Here is a 20,012-nt window from a genome sequence, read left to right as displayed (position 1 = left end):
GGTAGGCATTTCACAAGGGTCGTTGCAACTCCTTGCAGAGAGAATGAAACACATCCCATGTGACCCTCCAGGAGAGGAAGCTGGAAGGCTCCGCACCTGGTTCCCTCGAGATTTTGCCCCATGCCCCTTTTCCTTTGCTGCTTCTGCTTCGTATCCTTTGCTGTCACAAACCATCGCTGTGAGCTCGACGATACGCTGAGTCCTCTCACCGAGTCACGGAACCCGGGCGTGCTCTTGGGCTCCCCTGAAATATGGGTCACCTCTCTCCAGCAGCTGAAAGACACCTGGGGGCTTACAAGTGAAAAGACTAAACGAAACGCTCTTTCCACATCCCTAATGAAGAAATAACGGGAAATTGGGACCCAGAGGTAGAAGTTGAGGCTGATAAACAAAAATTGCCCGTAGAGCCAGAGAAGCAGACGCAAGGTGGAGTCACTGATACTGGGCTTGTGCGGCAAGGGGCAGAGGCCAAAGGGAGAGGCTTATTTGGCTAGCCCTGCACCTGGAGAAATTTAAGGTGGGGACAATGGCTCCCAATATCTGCTCTACCCTTCTTTCACAGTCAGAGAGCCCACAGTTTTATCTGGAACGTAGATGCCTAGAATAAGACTATATCTCCCAGACTTCCTTGCAGCTGAGTGTGGTCATATGACTAAGTTCTGGCCGATTGCATGTAAAGCAAAAAATTCGTGGTAGCTTCTGGGAATCTTCTTTTAAAGACTGTTGATGTTTCCTCTTCATCCTCCTCTCCTTCCTCCTACGCTGGAATATGGATGTAGTGGCTGGAGCACCCGAAGCCATCTTAGGTTGAGGAGGAAACTTTGGGAATCCAAGTGTCATAGCAGAGAACAGGACAGAATTGACACCACGGAGTAACACACTGGCCCTAAAATTTCTACATCTGGACTTTTTGAAAATGAGAGAGAAATTATAGTCTGCTTATTTGGGGCTTTTCTGTTATTCTCAGTTGAATTTAATTCTCCCTAATACAGAAGAGATTGAGGATGAGCAAGTGTTTATAAAGTTACGTATCTAAAACCATAGAATCACCAGATTTTTTATCATAATAAATTTTTTTTTTAAGATTTCCTTTTTCAACCTCCTCTTTTTATAGTTGGAGAAACTGAGGCCCTGTCCCCTCTGTGACTTGTCAGGGTCACACAGCCGGTTAGGAGCAGAGCCGGGACTAGGGCCAGGTTTGGAGATCTGCAGGCCCACGCTTCTCCTTCTGCTGTGAGACCCGCCTCAGCCAGGCCAGGCCGGGGAGGTCCAGAAGGCTGTCCCCCTCCAGAGCACTCAAAGGGAGACACTGACGGGACACACATGACAAAAGCCCAGGGGTCTCCGGGGAGGCCACCCCCACTTCCTGTTTTGATGGTGAAGACCCAGCAGTGGAAAGTAGGCACATCCTGGGACTTGAGATGCCCCGGCTCTCCTTCTCGACACCTGCCTCTCACCCTCACCAGACTCCACAGCTTCATCTTCCCTCAGAGTTTAAAGCCCGGTCTACCGGGAGTGCCTCTGGCCCATATGGTGCCTAGAGCAGAATCGAAGCTAGATTTCAGCAGCCCCTGTGCCTCTGTGGCCCGCTGCCTTTATGAAGCGCACAGACCAAACAACTTTATACAGAGGCCCTGGCAACCTCAGGCTTCAGAAAGAGCTCACTGGGACCCAGCTTGCGTCCCAATGCACACCTGACCCTGCTTACATCAAGGGAACTTTTATTCCTACTGAGAAACACTGTGGCAGATACCGCCACTCATCGCTCATGAACATCAAACTGCCAGCACCTGCAAGTCCTTGTTTCTGAGCGTTCTCTGGTGCTGAGACCTTCTCTGCCTGAGGCGCAGGCTGGACGTGCAGAGGAATTAACAGCCCCCAGGAAGAGCCTCCAACCAGCCCGCAGCACCAGGCTAAGAACCACTGCCTACACAACAACACAGAATATTTGGCTGTTGCATCTATTTGAAGGAGCTTTAAGGAGCTTTTCTGTATCCGGCAGGCTTCCTTATGTCACTCCAGGCTAAATTTGTCCAGTTCCACACAAAAGAATGTCCAACCTCACTAGGAACCAAAGAAAGACAAATTTGAACAATAATGAGTGCCATTTTGTACTTTTGAAACTAGGAGCAATCAAGGAAGACTCGGAAGTCCTGTGCTTGAAGGGTTGTACTCATTTATTGCCGCTGACATTGGACCTGAATCCACCACCTTTAGAAAGAAATCTGCTTGGGGCACCAGCCCGGTGGCGCAGCGGTTAAGTGCACACATTCCCCTTCTCGGCAGCCCAGGGTTCACCAGTTCGGATCCCGGGTGCAGACATGGCACCGCTTGGCAAGCCACACTGTGACAGGCATCCCCCATATAAAGTAGAGGAAGATGGGCACGGATGTTAGCTCAGGGCCAGTCTTCCTCAGCAAAAAGAGGAGGATTGGCAGCAGATATTAGCTCAGGGCTAATCTTCCTCAAAAAAAAAAAGAAAGAAAGAAAGAAAGAAATCTGGCAACACAGAGAAGAGCGACAAAAGTGCCCACCAGCTTCTGACCTGACAATTGCACAAGCAGAATTTATTCCAAGACAATGATTCAGATGGCAATAAAAGCCATATGTGAAAAGATATTTATAGCAAACTTACCTCTAGGAGAGAAAAAAAAGGAAAAACTTAATGCCCAACAATTGGGAAATTGTAAGTAAATACAGTCATTAATGTAATGGAACATGTCAAACAATGTAAAGTGCCATAATAAGTATTCAGAGAAGAAGATGGAACAGAGAAAGCAGCATCGTGATTGCTGTTCATTGTGGGGCAACAGGGCGGGAACGCCCAGGGAGCTGTCAAATTCGTGTTTTGGTGCCTCACTCTAAAAGGCGAGAGAGCAAACTATCAGAGTAAAAGCAGCTCAGAGAGGGGAGAGAGGACTAAAGGGATCAGAGGAACACTGAAAAGAAAAAAACCATAAATAATACCCTTCAGGAAAGATGCGTGCTATAGTCTGAATGTTTGTGCGCCCCCCAGATTCATATGTTGAAATCTCAACCCCCAAAGGTGATGGTATTAGGAGGGGGGCGCCTTTGGGAGGTGATTAGGCCATTAGACTGGAGCCCTCATCAGCGGGATTAATATTCTTATAAAAAAGGCTCCAGAGAGAACCCTCCAGAGTGAAGACACAGAGAGAAGGCATCAGCTACGAACCAGGAAGGTCCTCCCCAGAAGGGGACCATGCCAGAGCCTTGACCCTGGACTTCCAGCCGCCAGAGCTGTAAGCAATCAATTTCTGTTGTTTGTAAGCCAGGCAGTCTGTGGCATTTTGTTCTAGCGACCCAAACAGACTAAGACGGTATGCATCCATGAAACAAGAACAGAATGTTATATTTAGGGAGGGAAAAGAATAATCTGGGGGCTGTCCCCATGGCGGGGCAGTTAAGTTTGCGAGCTCCACTTCGGCAGCTTAGGGTTTTGCTGGCTCAGATCCCAGGTGTGGACCTAGCACTGCTCATCAGGCCATGCTGAGGCAGCGTCCCACACAGCAGAACAAGAAGGACCTACAACTAGAAGATACAACTGTGTACTGGGGGGTTTTGGGGAGAAGAAAAAAAATAAAAGATTGGCAACAGATGTTAGCTCAGGCCAATCTTTAAAAAAAAAATAATCAGGGGCTGGCCCCGTAGCCGAGTGGTTAAGTTTTCACACTCTGCTTCAGCGGTCCAGGGTTTCCCTGGTTTGGATCCTGGGCGTGGACATGGCACCGCTCATTAGGCCCGATGAGGCAGCACCCCACATGCCACAGCTAGAAGGACCCACAATTAAAATATGCAACTATGCACTGGGGGCATTTGGGGAGAAAAAGCAGAAAAAAAAAAGAATAATCAGAAAACAGACAAGAGCTCTCAGGAGTTAAAATTATGATAGCTAAAATAATAAATTCAACAGAAACACTAGAAGATAAAATAGAGAAACTATCCAGTAGAGGGAACAAAATCAACAGAGAGAAAAGGGGAGAGAAAAGATGACTGATCCAGAGGGCTGGGTACCTACCTAATAGGAGTCCAGAGAGAGGGATCAGAGACCATCTCCAGGAGAGCTGAATTGGCCAAGCCAAAGGCATGTGCCCGACCCCCATTGAGGACAGAGCTGGGGTTTGGCCCTTTGGGGCCCCACACACGACTCCACCCAGGTGTGTGGTTCCTGAAAGGGAAAGTGACAGGTGCCATTAGGAAGTGAGGGTTAGATGATGGACAGCCAAAAACTATAAATGTCACCAGGCAGGAGCACATGTTGATACGTAGGAAAACAACACTCTTCTCCAACTACTGATGGAACACCCTAACGAGGATCTTAGCATCCTACCAAATGCAAAATCTCCCCTCTAGACGTTTTGCGCATCATCATCAGGGAGATTTCTTGTGTACATCCTACATGCCAGATGCTTCACGTAGGTTATCACATTAAAGCCTTACAGCAAAGCAAAAAAGAAAATGCTCTTCATATCCACGTTTGACAAATGAGAGAAGTCAAGAAGCAAGTTCACCCAGCTAATGAGGAGGAAAGCCAGGGTGTGGACCGAGGTCATCTGACCCCGGAGTGAGCCCCCTCCCCCATACCCCACAGGACTCCACATGCCTCTCCCAGAGACCCAGATGCCCCACGGAGCTTGAGAACCTCCGCAGGGCCACGTCCCAGGTGCACGGAGCTCCGCACCTTGGCTCAGAGAGCCCGTGGCATCCCTGGTCACAAACGGGAGGGACCTCAGACCTCCCCCGGTCAGTTTTTTAGTTGACATATAACATTGTATTCTTTTCAGGTGTACGACATAATGATTTGATAATTGTATTCATTGCAAAATGATCACCACACTGTCTAGTTACCATTTGTCACCACACACAGTTACAAAGTTTTTTTCTTGTGATGAGAACTTATGATTCACTCTCTTAGTAACTTTCAGATACGCAATTCAGTATTACTAACTACAGGCACCATGCTGGACATCACATCACTGTGACTTATGTATTTTATAACTGGAATTTTGTGTCTTTTGGCCCCTTCACCCACCTTCCACCCCTCACTCTCTTCTCACATCTCACTCAGGGGCTGCCTGTGGGGTTTCTCAGGCTGTGGAACAGGAACCCTGCTCTTTCCCGTATGGGAAGCAGCACAAAGCAGAAGCTCAGGCGGTTTCAAGAGCCCAGACAGCTCACACTTCCTCCCAAGCAGCAGCAGACAAGGCCCCCAGGGCTTCCCCAGCAGGAGAGCAGCTATGAAAGAGCATCTGGGCCCGTGGAAGGTTCCATGGCACAGGCTGTGGGCTGGGTGGAAACCGCCTTGGAGCACCCTCCCCCACCTTTTCTGCCTCTTTCTCACTTGCTCCTTTCTTTTAAAATGCTGACCTGGACAGGGAAGCTGTCAGTATTTAAGAAACATTAATTCTAACTCCATCAGACATGAAATCTCTATAAAAGTTCCTGCAGTGGGTCCCAAGCTCAAGCCACAGATTCAGGTGTGCGAAAAACTTTTTTTCCATCACTGAATTTTATTTGTTTTGATCCGCGTCTCACCGACGTGGCAGAAACGTAGTCTGCATTTGGAACGCACTCACCCCCTGATCCTAGGACCTCGTCAAAGTCCCCCGAGCTTTGAGGGGTGGGGTCTTCGGTGTCTTCTTGTTGCCCATGTGTCTGGAGGGGGTCACAGATGGTCACAGAGGAAGGGAGGAAAGTCCTTCAGATCAACACGGTTTCATTGATCTTCTGGTCAGTACTGAGCAAAGGGCCAGCGGAATTTTAAAAAGGAACATAATCCTGGTCCTTACCCTCAGGAAGCTTATGATCATTGAAGAGAACCAAGACTTCCACATAAGTAAATTAGACAAGACACCCTTGGGGATGGCACAAGGCCTCGCACACGTCCGTGTGTAATGAAGAGTGAGCCGGGTACAAGAGAAGGAGAGAGAGGCGGGAGGCGGGCGGGGGAGGAGTTAGCACAGGTGGTGCGTCAGCTCGCTAGGGCTGCTCTAATAAAGTGCTGCAAACTGGGAGGCTTAAACGTCAGAAGTTTATCGTCTCACAGTTCTGGAGAATTGGTTTTGGAAACCAAGGTTCCTTCTGAGGGCTGTGAGGGAATGATCTGTTCCAGGCCTCTCTCCTGGCTTGTTGATGGCCATCTGCTCCCTGTGTCTCTTTATATCATCTTCCTTCTGGGTATTTCTGGTTCCAAATTTCCCCTTTTTCATAAGGACACCAGTCCTATTGAATTAGGGCTCACCCTAATAACCTCCTTTTAACTTGATCACCTCTGTAAAGCCCCTGTCTCCAATAAGGCCATATTCTGATGTACTGCAGGTTAGGACTCCAACATTATCCTTTTTAGGGGACACAATTCAGCCCATAACAGGTGGCCTCAGGGAGGAAGGAAAACTTGAGAGACTTGACATTTGCCCGTGTGAGGGGGCAGGTCCCCAGGCACAGATGGACACTGGGCAGTTCTGACTTTGTGATTACTGAATAATTCCCCAGGGAAGTTCTTCCGGGGGATTTGGAACTTCAGGAATACCTTCAGGGCCAGAAGACATCACGTTGGGCAGGCCTCCTCCATGCATGCCCCAAATGTGGGGGCAACAGACTGCTGGCCCCTGGGGAGACTCTCCCAAGCCATGAGCACTGGCTGAAGCCAAGCTCTCAAATTTTCCCACCAAAGCGGAAATCTGCTGGGATCCACATAAAGACCACAGTGAATACTGGTTCGGAGGGCAGCAAGCAGCCACAGTAGGCTAAAGGGGAGGGAAGACCTTTTACAATGTTTCCACCCCACACACAAACACAGGGAAAATCAGACACCTCCCTCTGCCCACTTGGATGGCTTATGGGTCCAGGACGCAGACAGGATGGAGGGAAGGAGGAGGGCCCCTGGGCCCGGGCCTTACATTCACAAACGGGCTTTATTCTAGACTTTCGATGTTATTTCCAAATGATGTTTGTTATGAGCCCAACTGTATCTTCCAAAAGTTCAAATGTTGAGGTTCCTAATCCCCAGGACTTCAAAAGGTAACTATATTTGGAGACAGGATCTTTAAAGAAATAATTAAGTTAAAATGAGGTCATTAGGGTGGGCCCTAATCCAATACTACTGGTTTCCTTACAACAAGAGGACAACTGGACACAGGCACACAGAGAGAAGACTATATGATGAGATGGGGAGCAGACGGCCAACCACAGCCAAGGAGAAATGCCTCAGAAGCTGCCGACCCTGCACACACCTTGATCTCAGACCTCCAGCCTCCAGAACTGAGACAGATTCTGTTGTGTAAGCCAGCAAGTCTGTGGTGCTTGGTTATGGCAGCCCTAGCAGACGAATACAACGTAAATCCTATTCACACTGTATGTGTTTTTAAACATTAATATTTTCAAATATGAATATTTTTTAAAACTATAACATTTTAACCTGTTCCGGCATTTCTGGACTTTTAACATATTGAAAACCATCACCACCAGCTCTCAAAAAATAAAAGTGGCCCTGTGTCTCTGCACTCCCGAGCTGCCCCGCTGCAGGGCCTCGGCTGTGACGAGAGGATCCAGCAGCCCACCTGGCAGCTCTCTGGAGATCTGGAATGACGGTGTGCCTGGACGCAGCCTTCATATCTGGCCCGAGAGCCAGCTGGCACCATTAGACCGAGGAGAGGGCTCTGAGCTTTCCCAGCAGGCTGGCAACCTCCCAACCTCCCTCCTCCCAACCCCCATACAACCATCTGGAAAATAAAAGTAATACCTTCTGCTTCCTACTAAGCTCCAGGGACCCTGTGAGGAACAGAGAGAGATTACCCAGTAAGCCCCCCACATTCCTAGAGAAGGTCGCCCTGGAATAGGCTAGTGTCCGGCCTCATTTGTTCTAAATAGCAGAAGTAAGATGCTAACCAGTGCTCTCTCCAGCTGCCTGGCCTGGCCTCAGGTCCATTTCTGCTTCCAGCCCCGCTGATTGCAGGCAAGGCTTCCCACAGGGCCCCCTCGCTGCTCCCTGCAGCCCGTCTGAGGTTCAAGCAACTGAGAGGTGTGTTGAGCGGTGCTATGCAAACCCAGCGCTCTCCAGTCACCCGGGGATTTGTTGGAATGCAGATTCCTATTCAGCAAATCTAGCTGAGGCCCTGAGCTTCTGCATTCCCCCTGGGGATGCAGATGTTACTGGTCCGAGAGGAAAAGCGCTAGACAGTATAGCAGGAGGGGATTTTAGTCTCAAATGCATTCTGGCAGAAACCTGGACTCCCAGTCAAGCAACCTGATGGTCATTTGGAGGGAAGTATGACGTTCTCCCTGGCAGCTCAGAGGGGTGCAGATCTGCCTGAGCTTCTGCCCAGCCACGTTTCCTCACTTTTCAAGGTGCGCACGCAGCGCCAGAGTCCAGGCAGCGTTTATCCAGCTTTCAGTCCAGCCCAGCAATTAATCTTTAGGTCAGCGCTCTGGGAATCCAAAGGTGGGCACAGCTCAATCTTGGAGTGTCCCTGAGAAACAATACAGCCCCTCTCCAGAGGGGCTTCTCTGAGCCTCCCCTCCCTCCGGCGGGCGCTGGCCAGGCCCCAGGGTCGATTCATTCTGGTTAATTGCATTTTTCCTGGCAGGGCTTCCGGGCTCATGAAATTTGTTTCTTGCCAAAGGCGAGGATCAGCTGGCAACAGAGAGCGGGGGCTGCAGCTAATCAGGTGCAATCGTTTTTTAATGACATCTTTTTCTGAAATTTTAGAAAATGTTGAAAAGTATAAAGAAGGAAATAATTCTGCAATCCGACAACTCAGAAATAATCTGTTTTAACATTTTGAACAATACCCTTCCAATCTTTTATGGGCTTAAGTGTACTCGGTATGCAGTCCTACATTGGGCTCCCCAAATTCTTCGAAAACATGATTTTCAACAGCTTCATAATAGTTTTCCCAAACAGACTGTGAGCAAGTTGAGGACAGGACTTGTTCCGTTTTATATTCCTAGAATTTGATAGACAGTCGACAAAATTTTGTTGAATAAATGAAAATTTCCTGAGTTTACTGTTTACTGCATAAAAAGCTATACATTTTTCTATTTTACATTTACTTCTTTTAAGGTACCAGTATGCTAAAATTTGGTAAATATAATTTCAATCCCAGTTGAATCTCTGAAGACTACATAAGAATAATATAAAAAATATAGATAGGGGCTGGCCTGGTGGTGCAGCAGTTAAGTGTGCACATTCCACTTCGGCGGCCCGGGTTTCGCCGGTTTGGATCCCAGGTGCGGCCCTGGCACCGCTTGGCAAGCCATGCTGTGGTAGGCATCCCACATATAAAGTAGCGGAAGATGGGCATGGATGTTAGCTCAGGGCCAGTCTTCCTCAGCAAAAACAGGAGGATTGGCAGCAGATGTTAGCTCAGGGCTAATCTTCCTCAAAAAAAAAAATACATATATATATATATAAATAGAGTTCAAGTGCAGTTATCTTCTGCAAGCAAAGCCACCTAGAATTCTTCTATGGCTCTTTAACAAACCTTCAGTGGGATTCCTGCCTCTGCTGACAAATAGAGAAAATTCTAGAAAGGAGGGGAATTCTTGATTTGGGTACAAAGTTAATTCAACATTGGCAGGGATAGAAGAAGTCAATTCCATAGAAATGTAAAAGACATCAACAGTCTGGCCTCATCTGGGAGACCCATGGCAGGGAATGTGGGGTGACGGATGACGAGCATGGGGCGGAGCGGATGGCCCCCTCTTTGCTGCAGCAGAATCAGGCCCTTACCTTTGGCCCCTCTGGCGCTCATCTTGTCCCTCCCGTCCTTGGAGAAAAGCAAGCTATAGCCAACCACCTTTACAAATTGTAAAACCAGGCTCTCCTGTCAGAGTCAGGGCCAGAGACTTTCTATTCCCTCTTGCACTGAAGATATTTTACCTGGACCTTAACATCTATAACATTGATAGTTTCCTGGAAAGGAGTAGAAATGAAAATCTAGCTTTGTGTTCCCCTCCTCTAACTGAACAGAGGGTGGGACCAGCCCAGTCAGTCCAGATCACTAGGAACCTCCAGTGGCCCCAAGGGAGCTAGAGCTCAGCTGGCATCCCATCCACTCACTTCCTCATTAACAAACATCCATGGAACCAGGCCTGCTTTGGCCTGGAGGGGGATGCCGCCACCTGGAGGACTCAGGCTCATGGAGATCATTGCTTATCCCACCCCTCTGCCTCTGGCCACCTGAAATGATGGAGCTTTAACTCAAAGACTAAGCTTGTGCGTGAGAACTAACTAAAAGGGAAGACAGTGTAGGGAACTGCCAAAGCCAAGACTGGGGGTAAGACAGATCTGAGTTCCAGTCCTTGCTCTGTCACTTATGCTGTACAACCACAGATGGGAAATCACCTCTTTGAGCCTCAGTTTCCTCATTTGTGAAATAGGCTACGGGCTGCCCTGGTGGCGCAGCAGTTAAGTGCACATGTTCCACCGGGTCGGATCCCGGGTACAGACGTGGCACCACTTGGCAAGCCATACTGTGGTAGGCATCCCACATATAAAGGAGAGGAAGATTGGCACAGATATTAGCACAGGGCCAGTCTTCCTCAGCAAGAAGAGGAAGATTGGCAGCAGATGTTAGCTCGGGGCTAATCTTCCTCAAAAAAAAAAAAGAAATAGGCTAATACTGTACCTACCTCATAGAACGGTGGGAGGTTTCACTGAGGTGAGGCAGGTAAGGTGCTGATGCTGAGCCTGGTACCTGGCACATATTAGGTGCTATGATGAAGAGGATGATGATGACATGAGTCTGATGCCAACAAGAGAAAGGGACAGATGCTGACAATTCCAGAGCCAGCTGACGCCCCACGTTCAGTTTTGTCTGGTTTTCAGGGTTTTTCACTCTATCAGCACACAACACTCCTTCAGCCCTGCATGCTCCCTGATGTTTTTGCTTAAAGCAAACAGGTTACGTTAGTTTCCCACGGCTGCTGTTAAAAAAAATAACACAACCTGGTGTCTGATAACATGAGAATTTACTCTGTCACAGTTCTGGAGGCAGCAGTCTGAAATCAAGGTGCTACCGGCCCTCTGCAGCCGAGGGGGTCCGTTCCTTGCCTCTTCCAGCTTCTGGCGCCTCTTGGCATCCCTCGGCTTGTAGCTGTATCACTCCAGTCTCTGCCTAGTCGCCACATCGCCTTCTCCTCTGTGCCTGTTTTCTGCTCTGTGTCTCTTACAAGGACACCTGTCACCCACCTGGATAATCCAGGATCATCTCCTCATCTCAAGACACTTAACTTCACTGCATCTGCAAAGGTAACGTTCACAGGTTCTGGGGGTTAGGACGTGCACATATTTGGGGGCCACCTTTCAGCCCACTTCTCAGGGGAACTAAGAACATGGGCTTTAGAATCAGACTGACCTGGATACCAGCTCCATCACTGCTAACTGGTCAGATCACTTTGATTGAATTACTTAACATCATTGAGTCTCAGTTTTTGTAAAAGGACCAACAGTGCCAATTCCTCAGGCTTGTTTTTAATAAGCCAATACGTCAGAAGCCCTCGGTAAATGGTAGCTCTCATTACTAATGGCAGGTGTACCTGCTAGGCTGCAAGCTCCTAAGAGCAGGCACCATCTCTCTTTGCTTCCTTCACAGGTCGATCTAGCACGAGTCTGTGAAGAGTCCATCCTCAGTGAAGATGGGGCGATAAATTGGCTGAACATGTGACCTAAACATCCAATGTCATCAATTACACGAGATTCTGCAGATGTTAGGAAAGTTGGGTTCAAGTTCCCCAGAGATCTGAAGAAGGCCGTCGTTGGAGGGTCCACCAGTTACCGCCCCCCCCCCACCCCCCTCCCGCTGAGCATTGCAGGGCCCAGCTGCCAGGCCTTGGCAGAGAAGGGGACTCCTAGGGCAGGCATGGACTGTGCTCTCTCGGCTCTGTGGCTGCCATTCTTTGAAATCCCTCCCCCACGACCTCATTCCAGTTGTAGGGGTGCCTACTCTGGAGAAGGCACAGAATTTCATAAAGAGATCAGAACTGTAATTCCCAGGGAGGGGCACTTTTCCAGATCACAACTGGGGATTCACCTGATCATTTCCCCTATTCCAGAAGAGTCAGCTGCACTGGCATATTACAAACATTCCAGCACATCTGAATAACTCAGGGGGCTTACTCAGTGCAGATTCCTGGGCCCACCCAGACTGCCTCAATGAAGCTTTAGTGGGGTGGGGATAGGAATTAAACATTTCAAACAAGCCCCTTAGGTAATTCTGATTCACTTGGAGAAAACCAGCTATAATAAGCAAATTATAATCCAACCCATCCCCAGACAGGGGCTTGATCTCCAAACATGCCAGTTAGGAGCCAACACGTCAGACTGGAAAGAATAGGAGCTTGGGAGTCAAACGAGATTGAGATCCAAACTCAGGTCCTCCATGGACTAGCTGTGGGGCTTCGGGCAAATGGCTTAACTTCTCTGGCTCTCAGCTTCTTCTGCTGTAAAGTGGGCGTAATATATCTCTCAGTGTTGTGGTGTTAATTAAATGAGAATTACCTAAAGTGCCAGCCCACAGTAGGTTGGAGCAGAGACTGCTACTGTTCACCAATCCATTTCCTCCTCTCCATTGACGCACAGCTTGACTGTATTTCCAAGCACCCCTGACCTTTAGGCACGGCCGTGTGACTAGTTCTCACCAAGGGAATGATCGGAAGCAACGTGTGGTTGTGCTAGACAGAGGCTGAAGGAACAGATGCGCCGCCTCCATGTTCTCCTTCATCTCCCACCAACTGGATGCAGGTGACAGGCCCTCAGAAATGGGGAGCTAAAATCTGGAAGGAGCCTGGGTCTCGGAATCACTGGGTAGAGGAAAGCCACCCACCAACCAGAGTACCTGCCTTGGATTTTTTTTGCAAATAAGGCCAAACACTTTTGGGATCTATTTTTTACAACCAATATATAGGTGGTCTGGAAATGTTCATCCTCTTTCTCCACCTCCGAATAATAATTACACATTACCCAGAATTGGTACAAGAGTTTTATTCCACTCAAAACTCCTTTAGAGTGTAAACCATGATCTCTCTGTGGTAGGCTGAATTCTAAAGACGGCCTCTCTCAGATTCTTGTCCCTTGGTGGTTCAATTCAGGAATGTAGGCACTCCTGTGAAGGAATTCTTCAGAGGTAATTCAAGTTCCAAGCCAATTGACTTTAAAATATGGAGATTATCTGGGTGGGCCTGACCCAAGCACATGGCTCTTTAAAAGACAGAAGGGGAAGTGGGAGAGATTCAAGTGTGGGAAGCATCTATGAGCCCTGGCTGCGTTGAAGGTAGAGGGGCCATGTGAGAAGGCATAAGACAGCTCTAAGGAACTGAGGGCAGCTCCTGGCCGGCAGCCAGCAAGGAAACAGGGACCTCAGACCAAAAGCCACAAAGAACTGGATTCTGACAATAATCTGAGAGAACTAGAAGCAGATTCTGCCCAGAACCTCCAGATAATAGCCTCGTCTAGCCAACATCTTGCTTTCCGGCCTTATGAGACCCTGAGCGTGGAGCCTAGTCAAGGCCACCCAGACTTCTGACCTACAGCACTGTGAACTAATTAGTGTTCTTTTTAGTCACTAAGTTTGTGATAATTCGTTACAGCAGCAATAGAAACTAATACATTAGCTAAATCTGTTTCCTCACTATTTTTTCAGACATTTGGTGGGGAGGTGGGAGAAAGCAGATTGGATGAGATCTAAGAACCCTTTTCACTTTACATCTGCTCACTCCTTGTGCTCGGTTGTATATTAGGGGCTCCTTAGCCTATGCACTTAAGAACTGGTGGAGGGGCTGGCCCCGTGGCCGAGTGGTTGAGTTCGCGCGCTCCGCTGCAGGCGGCCCAGTGTTTCGTTAGTTCGAATCCTGGGCGCGGACATGGCACTGCTCATCAGACCACGCTGAGGCAGCGTCCCACATGCCACAACTAGAAGAACCTACAACGAAGAATACACAACTATGTACCGGGGGGCTTTGGGGAGAAAAAGGAAAAAATAAAAAAAATCTTAAAAAAAAAAAAAAAAAGAACTGGTGGAGACACGGCACAGGCTGGGGACTAGTTGCAGCTCTATAAGCAGAGACGATCCACTCCCCATTTCACCAGGCCCCAAAGCCGAGACTGAAAGAGGGATTCAGCAAAACGATTTCAAAGCCTGATGTGCTCACCTTCAACCTCCCAGCAGACTTCCAAGGCTGAGAATATGGAGGATCCTTCACTACTAAGATGCTTCTCCACCAGCCCTGGGCGCACAGAAGGAGCAGGCGGCTTATTCTGATTACATATCCTAGAACCCTCCTGGCCTGATGCATATACCCTGATTTCTGTGCCCCTTATCCTAAGACACCCTCCAAAAGCAGAAAGTGTTCCTGCACATATCACTCCCTTAACCAGGTGAATTGAAGTTCTTGAAAGTTTCCCAGTAAAAGAGACAGACACAGGTATCACCCTAAGATACTGCATACACAAATGGACAACGGCCACCCTGAAAATAAAACTCTGACCCACAGCTTGTAGCAACTAGTCCAGGAAGCCAAACAATAACTCTTGTAGCAATCAACTCCAAATGGCCAGGACTTGATTAATAAATGACAACTTCCCTAATTTTTGCCCCCATGTCCAATTTAGGACTAACCAGAGGAAGCTAAATATGCACCCCTAACCCATCACATGGGATGCCCCGCTTCTAATTAGCCCACCTACAGCTTCCTCAGGCCATCAGCCTCCCACCGGGGAATAATTGCAGTCTTCCCTTTCTTTAACTAGAAAGCTTTCCTCCTCCTCTGCCTGCCTTTGAGTCTCTGCCATTCGCAAGTGATGACGGCTGGCTCCCTTGCTGCACAGCAAGCTCTGGATAAATGGCCGTGGCTTGTTCTCATTTAGGCAGTCTTCATTTATGTCCACCATACTTATTTTACAAGCAGATTCAGGGCTCTGAGACATAAGTGATACAGTAGTTGCTTTTAATAATGTAAGTTATTCACACTAATTCCAATAATAAAAGGGAAATTTCAAATAAGGCTTCAGGAGTGTTTCATGGAACCGCAAGGTCAGGAAAGTGTCCAGGCCACAGGAAGATCCTGGAACCAGAGTCTGGAAAAGCCATCAGAGTCCTCTCATTATCTTGCATCTTGTCTCAGAAAGCTTTATCTTTCCTTGTTGCAAACAGGCTTCTGTGGTCCATGTGGCAGAAAACATGACCATGGGCAGGGTCTGTAATTAATGGCGCTTGTCCAGTCGCCTGCAGGGAGAGGACTCTCTGTCCTGATTCCAAGTTCCAGGGGAAGGGACATAGACCGGACCACCTTGGGTTAAGTGCCACCCTAGAATAACTCACCAACTAAGTCCCTAACCCCCTAACCTGGATGGGGAGTGGCTCTGAGCATGGCAGCCCCCATGTCTTTACGAACATGGCAATCAGGAGCCCATCCCTGTAACCCGTGAAGGGGAGAGGTGGGGAGAGCCAGGACTATTCCTGGAGAAAATGTAGAGGGGTACACAACCCAATTGGGGTTCACTCCATTCCTGATGGCACAATGAGACAGTAGTTACATGGTGCTAGACTCAATGCCTCCCAGTATCACTAACCATTGTGGTCTAGTCACTGATTTTCCTTGCACACACACTCATCCATCCATTCATTTAACAAACAGCAATTGCATACCCCAACATTATGGTAGATGCTAGATATACAATGGTGGAAAAAACCCATAATCTCTGGCCTCATGGAGAGGGGGACACTACCACATAAATGGACAATTACAATGCTGTGGAAAGTATTATGCTCCATCTATAAATCAGATCAGGGGGTAGGCTGAGGAGGGGGCTATTAAGAGATGCTTCCTAGAGCCAGCCCTGATGGCCTAGTGGATCAAGTTCAGCACTCACTGATTCGGCAGCCCGGGTTCACTTCCCAGTCATGGAACCCACGCCACTCATCTGTCAGTTGCCATGCTGTGGTGGTGGCTCACATAGAAGAATCAGAATAACCTACAAGTAGGATATACAACTATGTACTGGAGCTTTGGGGAGGCAAAAAAAGAAAAACAGGAAGACTGGCAACAGATGTTAGCTCAGGGCAAATCTTTCCTGCAAAAAAAAAAAAAAAAAATCCTCAAAGCAGCCAAAACTAAAGAAAAACATTAAAAAAAGGAATGCTTCCTAGAGAACTTGATACCCGAAAAGAATCTTGAAAACTGGGGAGGTTGGTAGAAATAAGGGAAGGAAGAGTGTTCCAGGCAGAAACAGAGTTCGTTGTCAAGGAAGGGCATTTGGGAGGAACAGTAGGATAGTAAGGTTGACATGAGGTGTATTGGAGTGGGAGTACTGGGAGGTAGACTAGAGAGGGGACAACGACTAGATCTGAAGGGACGTGAAAGCCATAAGTATGATGGAAGGGGGCTTCCCACACAGGAGTGACCTAGATGACTTGATTTATATTCCTGAGAGGTCACCATGGCTGAGAATGGATTGGGGGGTATCTGTAGATGGGGAGACCCAGTTGGGCAATTGCTGCAGTAACCTTGGGGTTGCTAAGGTGAATGAAGACAGTGGCCTTGGAGATGGAGAAGAGCAAACTGACTCAAGAGATGTCATCACATAGGTCAAATAAAGGCCATGTGGTAGGTGGGGTGGTGAGACAAGATATAAAGTTATTACTTGAAATAATAGATGAAAGATTGAGGGATTGATTCTATCACCATTTATTTGGCAGAATCACAAGGCTGAATCATGAGCCTTCCTGCAATCCTAGTCCAGAGTTTGTTCAGTCCAGAGACGATCTGAGTGAAGAGGAGCTTATGAGTCACCTGTCACCGTGGTCTCGTGGGGTTTCTTATCTCCACGGGACAAAGCGGAAGTGAAGAATACTTTAGGGTCTTCATTATGAGAATTCAGTTCAATACAGTGAAAAGCCAAAATGGTGGGGTTGGGGGAAAACTGAAAATCTGATTTAGTCTCGACCACCAAGTAGAAGTGGAACAAAAACAACCAACTAGGCAGAGATCCAATTTGGATTTAAAAAGACAGTTGATCAGTAGGATCAGTACAGACCGAAAAATCAGGAGCAAATGAAGAGTCCACTAAGCACAAAAGTTTTGCTATGGCAATATGCAGTGCGATCCAACTGCACTAAACAGAGCTTCCTGCCAAGGAGAAACGTAATCTTCCCTCGTGGCAAAAGTCAGAATTTCATGACATCAGCCAGAGAACCACAAAAGAATGCATCTCATAACACAAGATGCCTCTAAGCCATCAGGAGAATATGCTCCCTCCACCCCGCTAACCAACAGTCATCATTTACTGATTTATTTGTTTAACAGGCACATTCCATTTCTCAGCCACATTCTTTCCAAGCTGACAGGTTGAATATATACCTAAAACACAAGCTCTCCAATGTACATTTTTCCTTCAGTGTTGTGAGGTGTATCTTCCTAAAACACTGTTTTACACACACCACCCTTCCCGTGTTAAACACAACAAATTAGTTATCCACTGCCCTTTTTTTGTCCAAATAAATTTATAAATTTTAATCTGGCTACAAAAGAAAGTTTTAATTTAAAGATTTTAATCTGGCTTCAAAGAAAATTCCAACACCCAGAAACATTCACTTCTGTAAGTTAGGACACATTGACAACATGTGTGACAGGAGAAAGAAGTAAATTATAAAAATTCTTTTAAATCTCCTTCTTCCCCCATTATGGTAGATTGTATTATCACCCCACATAGTTGCTGCCCCACCCTGGAGGAGGATAACACCTCCCTGCCCATTGCATCAGCTGCGGGGATGTGACTTGAGGCAGCCCTCCTTGTGGGAGGATTATGTATCCCCACCCTGGTGACCTCAAGACTGGCCATAGGACTTGCTTTGATCAATGCAATGGTAACAGAAGTGATGTTAGCATAAGCTTTAGGAGTGACCATGTGGTTCTGCCATGTTCTCTTTCTCCCATGAGACTAGCATAGGGGAGGAAAAATAATTTTCCTTCTAAGTTCTTGGTTGGGGTCCCTATAACAAAAGAGATTAACAAGAGAAAAACAGAACAGAGTTTATTGACAAGTTGTAAGGGAGGACAAATAATTTTCCCTCTACCTTTCTGAGTTCTTAGCTGAGACCCCAGTAAAAAAAAGACAGATTAACAAGAGAAAAACAAACAGAAGTTTATTAACATTGTGTGCTCATGTACACATAAGGAGATATCCAGGGAAAAACGAGTAACTCCCCAAAGCAGCTTAAAATTCACTTAAATACCATCTTAATAGGAAAAGGGGACAGGGGATGGAGGCCTCTCAGGGGAGAGTAAGTGATTTTTAGGAAAGATGAATGGATCTTGAGAAGACTAGACGGGAGGTGCGATAGTTTGTGACAGTGTGTCAGGGTGTGGTGTGGACTTCTAGTCTCCTCTCCTGGGATGAGTCAGTCCTCGCTGGTTGATGCAGTTCCTGGGGAGGGGATCTATGACAACTGAGTTCCTTTGGGAGGCTCTGTCCGTAGGCAGATAAGAGGGGTTCAGAGAAAGCCCCTCCCACCCCGCATTTGCTGTTTTCAAGTGTCCACAGCTCAGAATAACCAATATACCAAAGGGCCATATTCTGGGGTGGCATGTTTTGCTACCCCTTCCTTCTACACCTCATGTATACATAGGAGATATCCAGGGAAAAACGAGTAACTCTCAAAGCGGCTTAAAACTCAAGCTAAAATACTATCTTCAGCTAAAGATGAAAGAAAGGTATGGGGGAGGCCAGTTATGGGGAGGTGACCAGGACCAGCATCGTAACAAGAGTAAGGTTTGTGATGCAGATTTAAGTTGGTGCCTTCTCCATTGATGAGGATCCAAAGTTGTCTCCGGGGATCAGCGTTTGTCCTTCCTGGTAGACAGGGCAGGAGGGTGTACACCTTTGTAAATTCATGTCCCGCTTTTAGGCAAATGGGGGAGGGCAGAGAACTTTTCTTGTCTTCTTCTTCTCCATTACCTTCAGCTCAGAAGAATCCTTCTGCCGAAGGGGCATATTCTGCCCTCCTTCCGCAACGATGTCCCAAATAAGGACTGCTGGATCAGCCCAGCTCCCAGAGCGATGACAACTCAGAGCAGAGCTGCAGACAGCCCACAGCTGACAAGGAATGTGAGCAAGAACTCAACTTCAGTCACTGGCAACCAATGAGGTTTTGGAGCTGCTTGTTACCACAGCATAATTAGGCCATACTGACTGACACACCCAGAGTGTCAACTGAGTTTTTCTTATGTCTGAAGAGAGCTTTTATGCATTAAAATAAATAAGTTGAGTTTCATTTTATACACAAATTATATCTTAAAACATAATTTTTAAGCCTTTAAACTCATGTTATTTTACTTACAAATCAATTAACCTTGTGTTAATATTTTGTGAGCCAATTTTTGTTTGCTTGGTTTTTTTTTTGATGAAGGTTAGCCCTGAGCTAACATCTGCCGCCAATCCTCCTCTTTTTGCTGAGGAAGATTTGCCCTGAGCTAACATCCGTGCTCACCTTCCTCTACTTTATACATGGGATGCCTGCCACAGCATGGCTTGACAAGCAGTGCGTAGGTCTGCACCCAGGATCCAAACAGGCAAACCCTGGGCCACCAAACCAGAACGTGTGCACTTAACTGCTGCTCCACTGGGCCAGGCCCCCAATTTTGTTTTTGATTAGTGCCTAATTGGCTTATAAATTTGATAAAGTACACCCAAATGTTTATGAAATTTTTTTAATTACATTTTAGAAATTTGAAATTAAAATCTAATTTTAATACATTTGATTTTCTCAAGCTCTTCAGAAACTCAACAAAGACAATTCACATTTCTATAGATGAAATCTTTCTAAATATTTAAAACACACTGAATCTAAAAAATTTAACCTTATAAATTTAAACATTTTTAATGGTTAAATGTTAAACATTTAAAGATTTTTCCTTTTTCTCCTCAAAGCCCCCCGGTACACAGTTGTGTATTTTTAGTTGTGGGTCCTTCTAGTTGTGGCATGTGGAACGCCGCCTCA

The sequence above is a fragment of the Equus quagga genome, chromosome 7, assembly GCF_021613505.1.
Source record: "Equus quagga isolate Etosha38 chromosome 7, UCLA_HA_Equagga_1.0, whole genome shotgun sequence".
In the NCBI taxonomy this organism is placed as follows: domain Eukaryota; kingdom Metazoa; phylum Chordata; class Mammalia; order Perissodactyla; family Equidae; genus Equus; species Equus quagga.
The sequence above is the reverse complement of the archived record's forward strand: the minus strand, read 5'-3'. Positions refer to the sequence as shown.